At 38.5% G+C, this 21,686-nt stretch overlaps 1 protein-coding gene across 24 annotated transcripts in view; it reads left to right on the top strand.

Moving 5' to 3' along the window:
* ptprdb (protein tyrosine phosphatase receptor type Db) overlaps nucleotides 1-21,686 on the top strand; it is a 221,713-nt gene that overhangs the window by 91,848 nt on the left and 108,179 nt on the right. Inside the window, exon 5 of one of the 24 annotated variants that reach the window (XM_016671240.1) lies at nucleotides 8,586-8,613. The exons of 22 other annotated variants lie outside the window; for them this stretch is intronic. The gene's annotated coding sequence lies outside the window, so the exon portion shown is untranslated. Of the gene's footprint in view, nucleotides 1-8,585; nucleotides 8,614-20,359; nucleotides 20,534-21,686 lie in introns of those variants that run through there. One more of the 24 variants, XM_016671241.1, reaches the window with a different exon arrangement.

The raw sequence follows: 21,686 nt of genomic DNA, 5'->3' as shown, positions 1-21,686 counted from the left end.
GCGTACGTTTTCACTTTAGCTCTATAATCTTAAATCTCAATAAGTCACACTTAATCTGTGGTTGTAAATTGACAGTATCGGAAAAAAATAATCAGTGTGAATGTAAACTTTTGCAAGGCACTGGTACTTTCAGCTGAATATTGTTTGTGAAGATTAACCACAATACAAGAGGACGTTTTAGAGCTTCTCGGGTAAATTGGTCAATTCCGAAATGTAAAAGCTCTTAATTGTCTTTTCTAAGAGTTAATAAGAGGCAGGTTGATATTGTTAGAGCTAAATCAAAAACATCTACCAGAATTAATCAGTCAGAAGAGGAAGAGAGGGAGAAAAAAGTGAGTAGGAGCAGCAAAAGTTATCCTTGTTTAGCCTTTTAGTCAGCAGCCTTTCCCATAACATTCCTCTGACTGTTCTTGCAGTCCTTGTTAGTTGCATTAGGGTCTCCATCTATGAAATTATGCTTGTAATTGTCCAGGTGCAACCAGGGAAGTTGCCATCCCGCTAACAAGCAGCCAAGTCGCTAATGGTTAGCAGCCAACTGTGTAAAACTAATGAGTGGAGAACTGACAAGTGCCAGGACAGCGCCTAAAGGAAGAAAGGGATAATGATGCAGTATGAGAATGAAACACATCTGTGTGTATGCTGCGGTCAAAAGTGAACCGATTTACATGAGTAAAATGCAGTTTTAAATTTAAAGAGTTATCAGAATTATATCAGTTGCTGGTGTTGAAAGGGATCTGTCAGTGTGTTGAGGTAATGTTCTGCTTTTCTTCCTGCCTGCTGTTATGGCCTTCAACAACAACAAAACAACGAGAGGATCTGCTTTAAGACAGAGATGTCCACTCGGCCTGTGTTGGATCAGACATTAACTTTAGCCTCCAATACCAACTAATCTGGATTTTTTTTAAATGCAGACACCGAGACAGTACTGCAGGTCAAGATTAAATGTTTATAACCGTTTATGTTAATCTCTCTTTAAAAATCCCAAACTATGTCTTTAAAACTGCAAATTTTCATCTAGAGCTTAAAGGGAAAAGAGTTTTTCTCTTATTAATGCTTAGATTCTCCTTCGTCTGGCCGTACCATTAGGGAGGCATATGATCTGCGGCTTGTTCTGCAGCGTGCATTGATGACTCAAACATGCAGCCATAAAAAAAAGTTATCATCAGCAGTAAGAAAGAAAAGTACAGCAATAGACAGTCTGCCTGGTACAGAGCTTTGGTCTCAACATTATGTCAGTGTGGGATTGCATGAGAAAGCAGAAGAAAAACAGCCTGAATTCACAGAAGAGCTGAAGCCAACTTCCACACAAGCACCAATGAGATTTAATGTTTTTCTGCTTTTAAAGTGGCTTCAAATATTCATGAAAACATATGAAAACATTTTTACTTTGTGCCTAAAACATTATCGCATCATTTGTGCACCGAACTGTACTGGCTGATAAGAATCTGCTGGTTACGTTCATGTACATGGTATAAACCATTAAGGTTCAGTGATTAACGCATTGCGTCTCTGTGTGTGTGTGCGCGCGCGCGTGTGTGTGTGTGTGGGTGTGTGTGTTGTTATTAGTGGGTGGCACTTTGATTATCTGTGATGCTGGGATTGAAGGCAATTATTGAAATGTCACGGCTTTAATGGGCCACTCCTCTGTAGCTCGCTCACAAGTCAGGAGTTTAACCTTCACAGCAATGAAATACGAACCTGCTCTCTGGGAAATGTTGCCTTGTATTTTTATATTGTTTTTTTTAGCCATTGCATCTGATTACTTTCTACTTTTTCCCACTTTGTAAGTTTCCAAACACATATACACTTAATTGCAGAGCTCTTGACACATGTTTTAAATAAAATACTTGCAGTGTAATTTCAGTGTTTACTTCTTGATATTATTATTGTTACTGGCATAATAGAAGGGAGTAGAAATCAAACTCCATTTTAGATTTATGTGGTTGCCTCTAGACGTTCCCGTAATTACATAACATTTCATAAGTCGCTGAGTAAATATTTAATGGTTTACATTACTAGTTAAAGTTATGTTTGTGAGGCTTTAGTGATGATTTGAGTTGATTTTCCTTGATTCTTGTTCTTTAAACCTCCCTCAGCCTTAAGAGATAGCTTTATTTGGACCCCATGAGCTTTTTACTTTGTGGGCGGTCTGGCAGGGTCAGGCTGACCCCACGTGGCTTTTTTATGTGTGTGGTTTTGGAAACTGGCGGTCTGATGGGACAACTTCCCCGTTGTTCGACCATGACATTTGCGGTTTTTCTTCTGAGCGTCGTGCTAAGAGCATCGGAGGGTTAAATGCCAAAATAACTTTTCTTCTCTTGTAATCACCAAAGGACTTTAATACTATTTTGCAGGAGACATAAAACTAATAAAACTAAAGAAGCTAAATTTTATTAAACGTACACGGAGACTTCAACATGAAGAATTGAAATAAATACATAAATCATCAGCAGTGGCAGATTATGTTATGTGAAGCATGTATCTCCAAGAGAACCATTTTTAGTTCTCTGTTCTTGCCTTTCCAATACTGAACATTAGTTGCATTGAGATTGCTTAACAGCCAGCTAACATGCTGATTACATTTCCTTCTGACATTTACTAAAAAAGCAGTGTAGGCTACACTAAGAGCTGCATGTTTGCTGATTACAGCATTTTAAAGGCTGTGAGGTTTTAAGGGATGAGCTGGGAGAAGGAATGCTAAAAAGCCCAAACTCCCATGTCAGAATGTACCTTATGCTACATTAAAGGTCATATATTAACATTTATACTTTTCACTTGTGTTCATGCTTTTAACTGACAGTAGAAAGTAACATGTAAATACATGAATATGTAAAAAAAAGTCTAAAAAGTGTGAAGGAAAAAAAAAACAAGCATAAAGCAAATGAATGTTTAGAACTCCAAACACTTTAATCCATAAAATCATTTCCACTAAAGACAAATCCAGTGATAGCAAGGTGTCAAGATCAGATTTCTGTATTTGAAGTAAAGATGTGGATTTGAGGAGGAAGCAGTCAGCAGAAATGTTATCTGAGTGCAGAACAGGGGTTTTTGAGTCTCTGAGCTAAAAAAAACAAAAAATAAAAAAACAAACAAAAAAAAACAGCAACCCATGGTGGATTTTAAAAGCGTTCTTTTGTGAGCCTTGTCTGCCTCTATCTGATCACAGTTGCAAATAAAAGTTTGTGATGAAAACTGTTTATAAATGCTAACATTCTTACAGTATTATAGGAATGAGAGCTTTCTGAAACAACTGTATAAATCACTAATGTAAATAATTGTTATAGAAATAGCTTTTAGGGGATAACACAGAGGCTTGTGTACATCAGAGTAACAAAGATGTTCATAACCTGAGCAGAAATTATCCACATAATTAGTTTTTGTTGCACCTATAAGGTTGTGGTGAACAGCAGTGATGCAACTGTTAAAATGTTTTTTTGTTTTTTTTTGTTTTGTTTTTTCAGACTTTTTCTTTTGTTATTCCATCCAAACTCTATAAGTCTGCTTGCGATTAGTTAACTCACAGCAAGTTTTTTCACCTAAATGTCACCTGAAGTTATTGTCAGACATACATTATATTGAATGTAAAGAAAGTCAAAATGCTGATAAGCAGTCTGGCTGCTGCTAAAGTAACACTCTCTTCATTTGGATCCAAAACTGTGGAAGAAAACTTCCAGCTGAAGCAAACTGCTGTGGTTACACATCCAGGAATATTATTTTGAGAGAATAGGATGTTAACTTACAGTGAGTTACAGACCTCAGCAAACATGTTGTAATGGCAGGAAATGCATAAAAAACACTTTTAAGAAAAAGGGTTTTATTTTTACCCTATAAGCTATATAATCATTAAATATTCCAATGGCAATACAGTTTAAAATGTACCCATATTTTACTCACTCTTTTCTTTGCAATTATCACAATGTGTCCACACAGTAGCACATCAGCCACTCAAACTATACATTTGGTGTGGCCATTAAGGGCAATAATAATCCATACACTAACAACATATCAGTAGATAATGTGAATATGAGGCATTTTAATTGGATTGCTGCATAAAAGCAGTCATTTGCATGCAATATTGTAAGAACATCTGTAATTTTAATTTTTTACAGCTTTACTCTGACACAACAGCTGGACAAACTCTATAAAAGCAGCTATAAAAATTACAAATGGCATCAGTTGCCCCTGAGCAAAAACAAAGAGTCTGAATTGAGTTAAGCAGATAACCCTAATCCGCTTCCTCAGTCCGAAAATACCTTAAGATGATCTGACAAAGAATGGAAATTACTAAGAAATGTTGGTATGGAGGGGTGACTGCTTTGCTGGATACAAATAGCTAATTATCAACTGATTTAGACATAAAGGTTAAGTGAAGGTCAAGTAAAGGACAGCAGAGGAATCAAACTCATGAACGATCTAGGAAACATGGACAAAAGCAGATTATCTGAAGCAGCAAAACTATAAAACAAATCAAGCAGAAACAATCAAAACTCTGACTAAAACCCTACAGATCAAAGCTACGTCAACGGTTTCTGTTTATTGGTGACCTGCGTAGGTCAAACTCACAAAATATCATATAGCCATCTGTATTTCCACGTATGCACAAATATCTGTATTTTTATGCCATCAACTAGTTCTCTGTCTGTACTGTGTTTTTAGGATTATTTTTTATCAACAAATTTTGTTATTAAAATGGTTAGAAACGCTTCAGTGCTTGGATACAGTTTAGTTCAATTCCAAAACAATTTCTGTATTAATTTGTCACTTGATAACAAATTTTTTAAAAGTGTCAAGTCTCTTAAAACATCAGTGCATCTGTGAAATGTTAGCTAATTGTCACTACAGTTTGTAGAACTTATCAGTTCTACAAACTGTTTTTTAATGGCGCGGTCACAGCCATCCCATGAAAAATGTTTTAAAAGTTTCCCCATTTTTAATCCAGCATTCCCTTTTATGTATGTGCTGTGGCGCCCTGCTGAGATTCTTGCCTTGCAGCTATTAGCAGGATTTTATAACCTTCATCTCTGGTTATAAACTAGACTTAAAACTAAAATTAAAGATTACCTCGTGCTATGTTAACATCAGAATATTGCATGCAAAAATGAATTGAAATGTTTCTTTTAAAATGCATATATTCTGAATGAAATATCTAAAGTTGTAAGATGGCAAACATCCTAGAGTATGTCATTTGACCCAGTTTTAGTCCTTTTTCAATATCCTCTTCATAGAGTAGAGATCCACTTCCATCTGTGTTTTACTGCAAGCTTTGGAGATATTGTGTTGGGTTAGTGACTGGATAAAAAGTGTTTATAAAGGAAAGTTCATGCATGACTTAAAAAAATCATTGAAAACGGATAACTGAATGGGCTGATGGTATGTGCTCTTCATCCGCAGGCAGCTTTTGAACCAGAAAGGCCATGCATGGTGAACATGATGGATTTTTACACACAAAAAGCAGGACAGGCATGCAAGAAACATCGAACAGTAGACCCCATACACTTTCTTCCAAAAACTACAATATTTATAACCCTTTGAGTTTTTCACATTTTGCCCCAGTATGACCTCAAACTTCAATGAACACAAAGTAGTCCATACATAACTGTGAATATGGAAAGAGCTTCTCTTACAAATGTCAAATCAAGAATGTATGGTTTCTGTATTCAGCCCATCAGGAAAATATCATCAGGAGATGCAACCAAGAGCCCTATGGTAACTCTGGAAGAACTGCAGAGTTATACAGAACTCTATGCAGAGCACACCATCTCCCCGCTGTGGTTCCAGCAGCTTCGGGAACGCTAGTCAAAATTGTTTGGGAGATGGATGGACCTAAATAAGTAATCCTGAAAGAATAACTGAACATAGTCTGTGAAAACTTGAGACCAGTATGTAGTTTCACTTTCCAGTGAGGCACGGACTCTAAACACACACCCAGTGGTACTGTGGCATATTTTCTCAAAAACATATTGCTTAGATTGGCCCTGTCAAAGCCCACATCTGATAATCTGTTGCAAAGTTTCACAATTGATGATCAGGCGCTTCAGCCGATCTGATTGAGTTTGAGCTGTTTTGACAAAGAAGAATTGTGAAGAGTTTCCGTTTCCAGATGTGCAAAGGTGGGCACGTCCACAGTAGAAGATAAATGAGAGGACTAATAAGAAAGCACAGGTTGCTGGAAAGGGTCTCAATGCCTTGGTCTAAAAGAAGATCCTAACCTTCACCGTCAGTGGAGAGGAAATTAGATGAGAATAACGACCAAGGAACAGGAACACAACGGCTTTAGGAACACTGTTGCTGTCTGTTGACAGATATGTTGTTTGCTGGAGGTGTCTTGCTGCTGGTGCTATTGTCTTTGGAGTAATTCAGTTTTATTTTCTTTGTTACGAAAACACAAAAGGAGAGCACCTGGTCTGATTTGCTGATTGAGTTCATTTATTTAGTTTCCTTTGTGCTTCTCATATTGTACTCTGTACCACTGTTTCTTCATCAAGTTGTCTTTTAAACTCCTTAGTTTCTTAACCTCCAGAGGTAACCTCTGTTACCTCTGGCCCATACGTTTCTTAAAGCCAATGTCCTTTCTTAATTTTCTCCCTGCCTACATGACCGGCATGCATTTGAATTTGCTGAACAATGCTCTGTAGCTGCTGGTGCAACAGAGAGCTTACCGAAAACTTTCTGTATACTTTATTACTTAAACAGAAGATAATTCACAGTTTTAATTTATTTTGCATCCTCTAACTAGTTCGTATTTAAATTAAACCCATGTGCTTATATGCTGATCAGTACGGACTGGCCCCTTGGTTTGTTAAAGCTCCTTTCTCGTGATATTTGAGTAAAAGACACGCAAATGTTATTTGGTGCGACTTTGTCAGAATGTTACATTTTACAGCAAAGCGCCAGGATCTTCAATTTATCCCAACACCAAACGCGTTTATGTGCTGTCAGACTATTCAAAAGAAGTGCATAACTTTTAAGAAATATTTAATCAACCACAATCGTACCACTTGCTTTGTTGTGCTTTAAAAACTGCAAAAATGTACTAGCGTTTTCTCTTCCTATATAAATCATCAAGCAATACACTGCTCCCTCACTGAAACATGTGGATGCGCACTGCCAGTCAGCTGGCAGAAAGAAGTTTCCCACACTTTTGAGGCACTTGGAACAGGACCTGAATACTCTCTTTTAGTCTTTATAGCCTGTCTTTTCTTTAACAACCTTCTGTTTTTTCTTCTGTCTCTGTGTCCAGACTGTTTCCATTAAACTCTAATGGTTTTATGGAAGTTGCAAACTGTGCCAGAGAAAAGACAAAGACAGCATGATGCTTGTTTTGCCTCACCACAATGTTAGCCATACTAAACGTGCACTTCCTTGAACTAACTGTGTCATTACTGCTGACATTATCACTGCTGCAAGGGTATTTCCAGCATTTGGAGACACAATTTTCATCTAAAAATGTCAGGTTAGAAAACTCTGGTACAGTGTAATTAATTTTTGAGTTCGTCTCACTTTAGTATTCTATTCATTCGGCCTTTTCTGAAATTTGCAGCACGGCTCATTACACAGGGTATTAGACTGTTATGAACACAAAATTATCCTTAAAAAGGTTTTGAACAGCAAGACGCAATTCTCACATCCAAAGCATGACTATTTCTTTCTTGTGGAGCCCTGAGATCCCCTCCCCAACAAACTCTTTATAATGTCCCTTAAATCTCAATCTGAAAAGCATTGGCCTTAATAACAAGAAGCATTCAGGCAATATTCCCAGCTTATCAAGGAGCTGCTGCTTACTGGAGATAAGATCAGCTCCACTCGTCTCCGGAGATAAATTGTGTCTGTGATTGCCGCTTCTTATAATCTTCAAACCCTCCCGGCATTATCCCAGATAGCCTGTTGCCAAAATTCAGCAGAGATTTAATTTCAAACTGAGTTTAATTTCGCAAAATAATCTAGAACAAAAAAGAGTGATAAAAAAAGAAGAAGTTTGCAATGGAGGGATACGAGTTATGTCAGATCCGAGTTGCACAATTGTTTGTGATTGTTTTTGTTTTGACAGAATTACGACAAATGAAATTCAGTAATATCTGACCCCTTATTCACATGCATATTTGACCTCTCAAGCGATGATTTCACATAAAGTTAAAGATATCTTTTTTGACTGCTTCCTATGCTGATCGGACTGCCACACTTCTGGCCCCCCCGCCCACTGCCCCCCCACCTGAATCACTTCGCAGGCATTTCGTTTGTCTTCTGCATCTTTAAATCAGCACCAGCTTCCCTTGATCCACCACACCGGAGGACTCAGCAGTTACCTTACCGAGTCATAGACACGCTCACGCAGACACACACACACACGCACGCACACACACACATACCGGGCTGGAAATTACTGGAGCGAGAGAGAGAGAAAGAGAAAGAGAGAGAGAGCAGTTCATAGGGAGAGAGAGGGAAGCAGGGAGGGAGAGAGGTTGAAACAGACGCACGGTGGATTATTTTGGCTGCTGCCACGGTGGATGTTGTGCAGGCAGACGGTGGACGGAGAGAGCGTGAATCTGTCCACACTGAGAGCTTTATTTTATTCTCTTTGTTTCCAGCGACGGTTCCCTGCATGGTGTTGATATGGTGAGTGTCTTGAGATTTTGTCTGCAGCTCCTGTTATTGTCTTGCCAGCACAGCAGCCCTTAACTTCTTCATGTAATGCATTCCCATGCTAAGAAGTGATCTGCGGTTACGGTGTCGGTGCGCGTGCTTGTGAGTGAGTGACACTTAATATGTGTCCTGTCGCTGATTAGTTGTTTTATGAATGTTTCAAGTGGCCACTGTGGGATTTAATGAGAAATCAGTTTTGCACCTTGGTGTGGTAGTCGTGAGTTCATAGAGATGTCAGTTTAAGCCTGATCCTTTATATTTATTACAATCTGACACGTACCATTTTCTCCTGTCATTTTTTTGTATTTTATTTAAAGCTTTAGATTAGAATAGAATGTTTACTAATATCTATAAAAGTGTCCTTCTATATAAAAGAGTTACCCGGCTAGTTTCTCTACATTTCTGTTTAATGCAATGCAAGGTTATTACAGCACTTCCCATAGCTTCAAGCCAACTCCTTAAATGAGATTTTTAATGCTGATGAGAGATTAAGGAGGCTCCAAACAGCTTGTATTCCACTGGGGTTGCTGCTCCCCACTCAAAACCTGCTCAGAGGCAATCTCTCACGACTGGACCCATGCTCCTGGCACATCACCTAAAACCCTTTAGTGGTGCATTCAGACACTGGGGAGCCAGTTGGGTCTGTTTTTTTGGTGGGCACTGTGAATTGAACTGTGGGGGATTCTAATTTATTTAAACATGTATCTGTATTTTTTTTTTGTTTTTGTTTATTTGTTTTAAACGGGTTTTTGATTATAGCCGTAACAGGATCTCCACATGACTCTATGATCATCTTTCTTTCTGCAGAATGCAGTGATAGCTTCCTGTTCGGCTGCAGTTCCTGCATCTCTTTTTGCCACCTCTGTAACTCGGTGACCGTAATGTGCTGTAATGTCCTGATAACTGTAGGTTTGACAGCAGTCAGCAGTCTTGCTCAATTGCTGTCTGTATAGCACCCGCTACAGACCTCGACTCGCGTACAGATCAATCACGCAAAGTCTTCTTATAGCAGTTAGGTTGTGAGCCTGTAAGATTGAGACATGTGCATGGAGAAAACGTAATAATGAGACATGGCTCACATACCAGCTCCACATGTGAAGGGTGTCTGCTCCAGAAAAAAAAACTAAAAAAAAAACTAACCTGCTCTGGAGGGCTTTGTGAAGTTTTAAAAATGAATGTTCCTAATTCATGACAAAATATTAGCATGGACGCTAAAAGGTCGCTGAAAGTTTGAATTATTTAGATCCAATCGATAGAAAACTGAACAATTCTAATTTCTGGAGAATTTAATTGATGCATCTATAGATTTTTTAAAAGATTCTACAATGAATCTGCAAGCATTGTAAAATAATCTAGCCCAGGTTTGAAAAGTTCAAACATTTCACTTTTTTGTGCTTAAGGGAGACCAAATGTAATGTTATTGTAGATATGATAAATGCTTCATGAATCTTAATCTGTGTTTAAAATAATCTCTGTTCAGGTCTGACGTGTTTTAAGTGTTTTAGATTTTGATCTGGGGGCAGACATGCGGACTCGCACTGCATTTAAGTTGCAAAGATTTCAACCTATGCTGTGTAGTCAGAGGTGAAAATAAACCCCATCATTAAAATGTTTATAATAAAAAGGGTAAAAAAAGCAACCCTCAACTCTGACAGACGCATGTATGCTGTCCTTTTAATAAAGACTGAGATTTAGTCATTAGCCAAATTAATAATGGTTCCAAAACCTGTTTATGTTTCACTGTCAACTCAGTGTTGGCACAATGACATTTCCAGTTTTTCAAAATAAAAGTAAAAGGAGAAAGTCTTCCTTTTTGACTCATTCAAAAAAAAATTCAACATTACCTGCTGGATCTTTATATGCTTTAATTGCACTGAAACACAAACATTGTAAAGACAACACTACAGTGAGATACTTCCTGCTTTACTTCGAAATAAGAAGCATTTTTGTTATCTAAACTGCAATAGACTTGTTGATGCATTTAGTCTGAATTTAAAATAAAGTTACCTTCTAAATTATTCAACAATAATGAGTACATATGTGCTACACATATGTATATCTGATATATGGAGTCGGAGAACTACTTTACTGCTCTCTGTATATACTCCTGGTCACATTAGGTAGGTGGGTCAAGCTGTTAATGTCTGACCTCAGCTTGCTGCACTCAGGTCAGAGGTGCCTCCCCACATGCCATGTTTGAGAATGGCCAACTCCCACCCTGACCAATATTTCAGTGCGTCCCTGTGCAGCGTGTTTCTGTGTGCATGTGCTTCCGTGCCACTGCAGCTGTTCCACCCCTCTGAGAGATTAAGTTTCACAAGATGTGATGGATGCCACTGTCTGCAGTGCCAGCTGTAAGTGAGAGCATTTCTGCGCGCCGCATGTTTGTCAGCGCAAACACACACAGAGCCGGGACTGCGATTCATGTGTGCCTCAAAACGGGCCAAGTCATCACTCTGAGGGCTGGGTCAGGCGATGAATCGGAGCGAGGTGGCGCTAAGGTCAGGGTTGTTTGGAGTTGGCTTGGTAATTATAGTGGCAGAGCGTTTGGTTCCCACAGACCAGCTCAGTCGAAACCAGGAAGACTGGAACAGGCCAGCAGGGCCAATAACAACAACTCTACTGAAATTAAACAAACAAACAAAACAAAAAAAGTTTTTTGATGCCTTTTTGAAAACCTTTTTTGTTGCCTGAGTGTGCATGTAAGCTGGAGACTAAATAGTAGGACTAATTCACACGAGTCAAACTGTATNCAAAATGCAATTTCCTCGGAGTGAAAAGAGCAGGCTGGGTGTTCATCATCTGCCCTCCATTCTTAGCGTTCGATAAAAACCTTCTTTTAGTCCGCTCAGCTGCTTTCTCATTTGTTGTTTAGTCTGTTTTTTTTTTTTTCTCTCGCTCTCTTTTGTCCCGCTTTTGTTTTCATTCTTTGTGATGCTTTTGGATGCAGAATTGCACCTTCGTGCCAGGCAGCAGATATGTCTCCAGTGCATTACTCAAGTCCACTTTTCAACATGTTATTTTACTGTTTCTGTTATGCTAATAAACATAAGCTGGAGAAGCAAAATTCAGTCTTGCTGAATCAAATTTTCTCAGGAGTACAAAAAGAGATTTACAGAGACAATGCAGCCAGAGATGTCAAGTCCCATGAACTTGTCCACATTTTCTCATTCTTCATCCAACAGTTGCAATGTATTTTATTGGTATAATGTAAAATACCAACAAGATTATTAAGCGTGGTTTGCCTGTGATCCCCCCCCTACACACACCTCGCCCCCACACACGCATGCGTACGTTTTCACTTTAGCTCTATAATCTTAAATCTCAATAAGTCACACTTAATCTGTGGTTGTAAATTGACAGTATCGGAAAAAAATAATCAGTGTGAATGTAAACTTTTGCAAGGCACTGGTACTTTCAGCTGAATATTGTTTGTGAAGATTAACCACAATACAAGAGGACGTTTTAGAGCTTCTCGGGTAAATTGGTCAATTCCGAAATGTAAAAGCTCTTAATTGTCTTTTCTAAGAGTTAATAAGAGGCAGGTTGATATTGTTAGAGCTAAATCAAAAACATCTACCAGAATTAATCAGTCAGAAGAGGAAGAGAGGGAGAAAAAAGTGAGTAGGAGCAGCAAAAGTTATCCTTGTTTAGCCTTTTAGTCAGCAGCCTTTCCCATAACATTCCTCTGACTGTTCTTGCAGTCCTTGTTAGCTGCATTAGGGTCTCCATCTATGAAATTATGCTTGTAATTGTCCAGGTGCAACCAGGGAAGTTGCCATCCCGCTAACAAGCAGCCAAGTCGCTAATGGTTAGCAGCCAACTGTGTAAAACTAATGAGTGGAGAACTGACAAGTGCCAGGACAGCGCCTAAAGGAAGAAAGGGATAATGATGCAGTATGAGAATGAAACACATCTGTGTGTATGCTGCGGTCAAAAGTGAACCGATTTACATGAGTAAAATGCAGTTTTAAATTTAAAGAGTTATCAGAATTATATCAGTTGCTGGTGTTGAAAGGGATCTGTCAGTGTGTTGAGGTAATGTTCTGCTTTTCTTCCTGCCTGCTGTTATGGCCTTCAACAACAACGAGAGGACCTGCTTTAAGACAGAGACGTCCACTCGGCCTGTGTTGGATCAGACATTAACTTTAGCCTCCAATACCAACTAATCTGGATTTTTTTTAAATGCAGACACCGAGACAGTACTGCAGGTCAAGATTAAATGTTTATAACCGTTTATGTTAATCTCTCTTTAAAAATCCCAAACTATGTCTTTAAAACTGAAAATTTTCGTCTAGAGCTTAAAGGAAAAAGAGTTTTTCTCTTATTAATGCTTAGATTCTCCTTCGTCTGGCCGTACCATTAGGGAGGCATATGATCTGCGGCTTGTTCTGCAGCGTGCATTGATGACTCAAACATGCAGCCATAAAAAAAAGTTATCATCAGCAGTAAGAAAGAAAAGTACAGCAATAGACAGTCTGCCTGGTACAGAGCTTTGGTCTCAACATTATGTCAGTGTGGGATTGCATGAGAAAGCAGAAGAAAAACAGCCTGAATTCACAGAAGAGCTGAAGCCAACTTCCACACAAGCACCAATGAGATTTAATGTTTTTCTGCTTTTAAAGTGGCTTCAAATATTCATGAAAACATATGAAAACATTTTTACTTTGTGCCTAAAACATCATCGCATCATTTGTGCACCGAACTGTACTGGCTGATAAGAATCTGCTGGTTACGTTCATGTACATGGTATAAACCATTAAGGTTCAGTGATTAACGCATTGCGTCTCTGTGTGTGTGTGCGCGCGCGCGTGTGTGTGTGTGTGGGTGTGTGTGTTGTTATTAGTGGGTGGCACTTTGATTATCTGTGATGCTGGGATTGAAGGCAATTATTGAAATGTCACGGCTTTAATGGGCCACTCCTCTGTAGCTCGCTCACAAGTCAGGAGTTTAACCTTCACAGCAATGAAATACGAACCTGCTCTCTGGGAAATGTTGCCTTGTATTTTTATATTGTTTTTTTTAGCCATTGCATCTGATTACTTTCTACTTTTTCCCACTTTGTAAGTTTCCAAACACATATACACTTAATTGCAGAGCTCTTGACACATGTTTTAAATAAAATACTTGCAGTGTAATTTCAGTGTTTACTTCTTGATATTATTATTGTTACTGGCATAATAGAAGGGAGTAGAAATCAAACTCCATTTTAGATTTATGTGGTTGCCTCTAGACGTTCCCGTAATTACATAACATTTCATAAGTCGCTGAGTAAATATTTAATGGTTTACATTACTAGTTAAAGTTATGTTTGTGAGGCTTTAGTGATGATTTGAGTTGATTTTCCTTGATTCTTGTTCTTTAAACCTCCCTCAGCCTTAAGAGATAGCTTTATTTGGACCCCATGAGCTTTTTACTTTGTGGGCGGTCTGGCAGGGTCAGGCTGACCCCACGTGGCTTTTTTATGTGTGTGGTTTTGGAAACTGGCGGTCTGATGGGACAACTTCCCCGTTGTTCGACCATGACATTTGCGGTTTTTCTTCTGAGCGTCGTGCTAAGAGCATCGGAGGGTTAAATGCCAAAATAACTTTTCTTCTCTTGTAATCACCAAAGGACTTTAATACTATTTTGCAGGAGACATAAAACTAATAAAACTAAAGAAGCTAAATTTTATTAAACGTACACGGAGACTTCAACATGAAGAATTGAAATAAATACATAAATCATCAGCAGTCGCAGATTATGTTATGTGAAGCCTGAATCTCCAAGAGAACCATTTTTAGTTCTCTGTTCTTGCCTTTCCAATACTGAACATTAGTTGCATTGAGATTGCTTAACAGCCAGCTAACATGCTGATTACATTTCCTTCTGACATTTACTAAAAAAGCAGTGTAGGCTACACTAAGAGCTGCATGTTTGCTGATTACAGCATTTTAAAGGCTGTGAGGTTTTAAGGGATGAGCTGGGAGAAGGAATGCTAAAAAGCCCAAACTCCCATGTCAGAATGTACCTTATGCTACATTAAAGGTCATATATTAACATTTATACTTTTCACTTGTGTTCATGCTTTTAACTGACAGTAGAAAGTAACATGTAAATACATGAATATGTAAAAAAAAGTCTAAAAAGTGTGAAGGAAAAAAAAAACAAGCATAAAGCAAATGAATGTTTAGAACTCCAAACACTTTAATCCATAAAATCATTTCCACTAAAGACAAATCCAGTGATAGCAAGGTGTCAAGATCAGATTTCTGTATTTGAAGTAAAGATGTGGATTTGAGGAGGAAGCAGTCAGCAGAAATGTTATCTGAGTGCAGAACAGGGGTTTTTGAGTCTCTGAGCTAAAAAAAACAAAAAATAAAAAAACAAACAAAAAAAAACAGCAACCCATGGTGGATTTTAAAAGCGTTCTTTTGTGAGCCTTGTCTGCCTCTATCTGATCACAGTTGCAAATAAAAGTTTGTGATGAAAACTGTTTATAAATGCTAACATTCTTACAGTATTATAGGAATGAGAGCTTTCTGAAACAACTGTATAAATCACTAATGTAAATAATTGTTATAGAAATAGCTTTTAGGGGATAACACAGAGGCTTGTGTACATCAGAGTAACAAAGATGTTCATAACCTGAGCAGAAATTATCCACATAATTAGTTTTTGTTGCACCTATAAGGTTGTGGTGAACAGCAGTGATGCAACTGTTAAAATGTTTTTTTGTTTTTTTTTGTTTTGTTTTTTCAGACTTTTTCTTTTGTTATTCCATCCAAACTCTATAAGTCTGCTTGCGATTAGTTAACTCACAGCAAGTTTTTTCACCTAAATGTCACCTGAAGTTATTGTCAGACATACATTATATTGAATGTAAAGAAAGTCAAAATGCTGATAAGCAGTCTGGCTGCTGCTAAAGTAACACTCTCTTCATTTGGATCCAAAACTGTGGAAGAAAACTTCCAGCTGAAGCAAACTGCTGTGGTTACACATCCAGGAATATTATTTTGAGAGAATAGGATGTTAACTTACAGTGAGTTACAGACCTCAGCAAACATGTTGTAATGGCAGGAAATGCATAAAAAACACTTTTAAGAAAAAGGGTTTTATTTTTACCCTATAAGCTATATAATCATTAAATATTCCAATGGCAATACAGTTTAAAATGTACCCATATTTTACTCACTCTTTTCTTTGCAATTATCACAATGTGTCCACACAGTAGCACATCAGCCACTCAAACTATACATTTGGTGTGGCCATTAAGGGCAATAATAATCCATACACTAACAACATATCAGTAGATAATGTGAATATGAGGCATTTTAATTGGATTGCTGCATAAAAGCAGTCATTTGCATGCAATATTGTAAGAACATCTGTAATTTTAATTTTTTACAGCTTTACTCTGACACAACAGCTGGACAAACTCTATAAAAGCAGCTATAAAAATTACAAATGGCATCAGTTGCCCCTGAGCAAAAACAAAGAGTCTGAATTGAGTTAAGCAGATAACCCTAATCCGCTTCCTCAGTCCGAAAATACCTTAAGATGATCTGACAAAGAATGGAAATTACTAAGAAATGTTGGTATGGAGGGGTGACTGCTTTGCTGGATACAAATAGCTAATTATCAACTGATTTAGACATAAAGGTTAAGTGAAGGTCAAGTAAAGGACAGCAGAGGAATCAAACTCATGAACGATCTAGGAAACATGGACAAAAGCAGATTATCTGAAGCAGCAAAACTATAAAACAAATCAAGCAGAAACAATCAAAACTCTGACTAAAACCCTACAGATCAAAGCTACGTCAACGGTTTCTGTTTATTGGTGACCTGCGTAGGTCAAACTCACAAAATATCATATAGCCATCTGTATTTCCACGTATGCACAAATATCTGTATTTTTATGCCATCAACTAGTTCTCTGTCTGTACTGTGTTTTTAGGATTATTTTTTATCAACAAATTTTGTTATTAAAATGGTTAGAAACGCTTCAGTGCTTGGATACAGTTTAGTTCAATTCCAAAACAATTTCTGTATTAATTTGTCACTTGATAACAAATTTTTTAAAAGTGTCAAGTCTCTTAAAACATCAGTGCATCTGTGAAATGTTAGCTAATTGTCACTACAGTTTGTAGAACTTATCAGTTCTACAAACTGTTTTTTAATGGCGCGGTCACAGCCATCCCATGAAAAATGTTTTAAAAGTTTCCCCATTTTTAATCCAGCATTCCCTTTTATGTATGTGCTGTGGCGCCCTGCTGAGATTCTTGCCTTGCAGCTATTAGCAGGATTTTATAACCTTCATCTCTGGTTATAAACTAGACTTAAAACTAAAATTAAAGATTACCTCGTGCTATGTTAACATCAGAATATTGCATGCAAAAATGAATTGAAATGTTTCTTTTAAAATGCATATATTCTGAATGAAATATCTAAAGTTGTAAGATGGCAAACATCCTAGAGTATGTCATTTGACCCAGTTTTAGTCCTTTTTCAATATCCTCTTCATAGAGTAGAGATCCACTTCCATCTGTGTTTTACTGCAAGCTTTGGAGATATTGTGTTGGGTTAGTGACTGGATAAAAAGTGTTTATAAAGGAAAGTTCATGCATGACTTAAAAAAATCATTGAAAACGGATAACTGAATGGGCTGATGGTATGTGCTCTTCATCCGCAGGCAGCTTTTGAACCAGAAAGGCCATGCATGGTGAACATGATGGATTTTTACACACAAAAAGCAGGACAGGCATGCAAGAAACATCGAACAGTAGACCCCATACACTTTCTTCCAAAAACTACAATATTTATAACCCTTTGAGTTTTTCACATTTTGCCCCAGTATGACCTCAAACTTCAATGAACACAAAGTAGTCCATACATAACTGTGAATATGGAAAGAGCTTCTCTTACAAATGTCAAATCAAGAATGTATGGTTTCTGTATTCAGCCCATCAGGAAAATATCATCAGGAGATGCAACCAAGAGCCCTATGGTAACTCTGGAAGAACTGCAGAGTTATACAGAACTCTATGCAGAGCACACCATCTCCCCGCTGTGGTTCCAGCAGCTTCGGGAACGCTAGTCAAAATTGTTTGGGAGATGGATGGACCTAAATAAGTAATCCTGAAAGAATAACTGAACATAGTCTGTGAAAACTTGAGACCAGTATGTAGTTTCACTTTCCAGTGAGGCACGGACTCTAAACACACACCCAGTGGTACTGTGGCATATTTTCTCAAAAACATATTGCTTAGATTGGCCCTGTCAAAGCCCACATCTGATAATCTGTTGCAAAGTTTCACAATTGATGATCAGGCGCTTCAGCCGATCTGATTGAGTTTGAGCTGTTTTGACAAAGAAGAATTGTGAAGAGTTTCCGTTTCCAGATGTGCAAAGGTGGGCACGTCCACAGTAGAAGATAAATGAGAGGACTAATAAGAAAGCACAGGTTGCTGGAAAGGGTCTCAATGCCTTGGTCTAAAAGAAGATCCTAACCTTCACCGTCAGTGGAGAGGAAATTAGATGAGAATAACGACCAAGGAACAGGAACACAACGGCTTTAGGAACACTGTTGCTGTCTGTTGACAGATATGTTGTTTGCTGGAGGTGTCTTGCTGCTGGTGCTATTGTCTTTGGAGTAATTCAGTTTTATTTTCTTTGTTACGAAAACACAAAAGGAGAGCACCTGGTCTGATTTGCTGATTGAGTTCATTTATTTAGTTTCCTTTGTGCTTCTCATATTGTACTCTGTACCACTGTTTCTTCATCAAGTTGTCTTTTAAACTCCTTAGTTTCTTAACCTCCAGAGGTAACCTCTGTTACCTCTGGCCCATACGTTTCTTAAAGCCAATGTCCTTTCTTAATTTTCTCCCTGCCTACATGACCGGCATGCATTTGAATTTGCTGAACAATGCTCTGTAGCTGCTGGTGCAACAGAGAGCTTACCGAAAACTTTCTGTATACTTTATTACTTAAACAGAAGATAATTCACAGTTTTAATTTATTTTGCATCCTCTAACTAGTTCGTATTTAAATTAAACCCATGTGCTTATATGCTGATCAGTACGGACTGGCCCCTTGGTTTGTTAAAGCTCCTTTCTCGTGATATTTGAGTAAAAGACACGCAAATGTTATTTGGTGCGACTTTGTCAGAATGTTACATTTTACAGCAAAGCGCCAGGATCTTCAATTTATCCCAACACCAAACGCGTTTATGTGCTGTCAGACTATTCAAAAGAAGTGCATAACTTTTAAGAAATATTTAATCAACCACAATCGTACCACTTGCTTTGTTGTGCTTTAAAAACTGCAAAAATGTACTAGCGTTTTCTCTTCCTATATAAATCATCAAGCAATACACTGCTCCCTCACTGAAACATGTGGATGCGCACTGCCAGTCAGCTGGCAGAAAGAAGTTTCCCACACTTTTGAGGCACTTGGAACAGGACCTGAATACTCTCTTTTAGTCTTTATAGCCTGTCTTTTCTTTAACAACCTTCTGTTTTTTCTTCTGTCTCTGTGTCCAGACTGTTTCCATTAAACTCTAATGGTTTTATGGAAGTTGCAAACTGTGCCAGAGAAAAGACAAAGACAGCATGATGCTTGTTTTGCCTCACCACAATGTTAGCCATACTAAACGTGCACTTCCTTGAACTAACTGTGTCATTACTGCTGACATTATCACTGCTGCAAGGGTATTTCCAGCATTTGGAGACACAATTTTCATCTAAAAATGTCAGGTTAGAAAACTCTGGTACAGTGTAATTAATTTTTGAGTTCGTCTCACTTTAGTATTCTATTCATTCGGCCTTTTCTGAAATTTGCAGCACGGCTCATTACACAGGGTATTAGACTGTTATGAACACAAAATTATCCTTAAAAAGGTTTTGAACAGCAAGACGCAATTCTCACATCCAAAGCATGACTATTTCTTTCTTGTGGAGCCCTGAGATCCCCTCCCCAACAAACTCTTTATAATGTCCCTTAAATCTCAATCTGAAAAGCATTGGCCTTAATAACAAGAAGCATTCAGGCAATATTCCCAGCTTATCAAGGAGCTGCTGCTTACTGGAGATAAGATCAGCTCCACTCGTCTCCGGAGATAAATTGTGTCTGTGATTGCCGCTTCTTATAATCTTCAAACCCTCCCGGCATTATCCCAGATAGCCTGTTGCCAAAATTCAGCAGAGATTTAATTTCAAACTGAGTTTAATTTCGCAAAATAATCTAGAACAAAAAAGAGTGATAAAAAAAGAAGAAGTTTGCAATGGAGGGATACGAGTTATGTCAGATCCGAGTTGCACAATTGTTTGTGATTGTTTTTGTTTTGACAGAATTACGACAAATGAAATTCAGTAATATCTGACCCCTTATTCACATGCATATTTGACCTCTCAAGCGATGATTTCACATAAAGTTAAAGATATCTTTTTTGACTGCTTCCTATGCTGATCGGACTGCCACACTTCTGGCCCCCCCGCCCACTGCCCCCCCACCTGAATCACTTCGCAGGCATTTCGTTTGTCTTCTGCATCTTTAAATCAGCACCAGCTTCCCTTGATCCACCACACCGGAGGACTCAGCAGTTACCTTACCGAGTCATAGACACGCTCACGCAGACACACACACACACGCACGCACACACACACATACCGGGCTGGAAATTACTGGAGCGAGAGAGAGAGAAAGAGAAAGAGAGAGAGAGCAGTTCATAGGGAGAGAGAGGGAAGCAGGGAGGGAGAGAGGTTGAAACAGACGCACGGTGGATTATTTTGGCTGCTGCCACGGTGGATGTTGTGCAGGCAGACGGTGGACGGAGAGAGCGTGAATCTGTCCACACTGAGAGCTTTATTTTATTCTCTTTGTTTCCAGCGACGGTTCCCTGCATGGTGTTGATATGGTGAGTGTCTTGAGATTTTGTCTGCAGCTCCTGTTATTGTCTTGCCAGCACAGCAGCCCTTAACTTCTTCATGTAATGCATTCCCATGCTAAGAAGTGATCTGCGGTTACGGTGTCGGTGCGCGTGCTTGTGAGTGAGTGACACTTAATATGTGTCCTGTCGCTGATTAGTTGTTTTATGAATGTTTCAAGTGGCCACTGTGGGATTTAATGAGAAATCAGTTTTGCACCTTGGTGTGGTAGTCGTGAGTTCATAGAGATGTCAGTTTAAGCCTGATCCTTTATATTTATTACAATCTGACACGTACCATTTTCTCCTGTCATTTTTTTGTATTTTATTTAAAGCTTTAGATTAGAATAGAATGTTTACTAATATCTATAAAAGTGTCCTTCTATATAAAAGAGTTACCCGGCTAGTTTCTCTACATTTCTGTTTAATGCAATGCAAGGTTATTACAGCACTTCCCATAGCTTCAAGCCAACTCCTTAAATGAGATTTTTAATGCTGATGAGAGATTAAGGAGGCTCCAAACAGCTTGTATTCCACTGGGGTTGCTGCTCCCCACTCAAAACCTGCTCAGAGGCAATCTCTCACGACTGGACCCATGCTCCTGGCACATCACCTAAAACCCTTTAGTGGTGCATTCAGACACTGGGGAGCCAGTTGGGTCTGTTTTTTTGGTGGGCACTGTGAATTGAACTGTGGGGGATTCTAATTTATTTAAACATGTATCTGTATTTTTTTTTTGTTTTTGTTTATTTGTTTTAAACGGGTTTTTGATTATAGCCGTAACAGGATCTCCACATGACTCTATGATCATCTTTCTTTCTGCAGAATGCAGTGATAGCTTCCTGTTCGGCTGCAGTTCCTGCATCTCTTTTTGCCACCTCTGTAACTCGGTGACCGTAATGTGCTGTAATGTCCTGATAACTGTAGGTTTGACAGCAGTCAGCAGTCTTGCTCAATTGCTGTCTGTATAGCACCCGCTACAGACCTCGACTCGCGTACAGATCAATCACGCAAAGTCTTCTTATAGCAGTTAGGTTGTGAGCCTGTAAGATTGAGACATGTGCATGGAGAAAACGTAATAATGAGACATGGCTCACATACCAGCTCCACATGTGAAGGGTGTCTGCTCCAGAAAAAAAAACTA

The sequence above is a fragment of the Poecilia formosa genome, unplaced genomic scaffold (assembly GCF_000485575.1).
Source record: "Poecilia formosa unplaced genomic scaffold, Poecilia_formosa-5.1.2 Scaffold43, whole genome shotgun sequence".
Lineage (NCBI taxonomy): Eukaryota > Metazoa > Chordata > Actinopteri > Cyprinodontiformes > Poeciliidae > Poecilia > Poecilia formosa.
The sequence above is the reverse complement of the archived record's forward strand: the minus strand, read 5'-3'. Positions and strand labels throughout refer to the sequence as shown.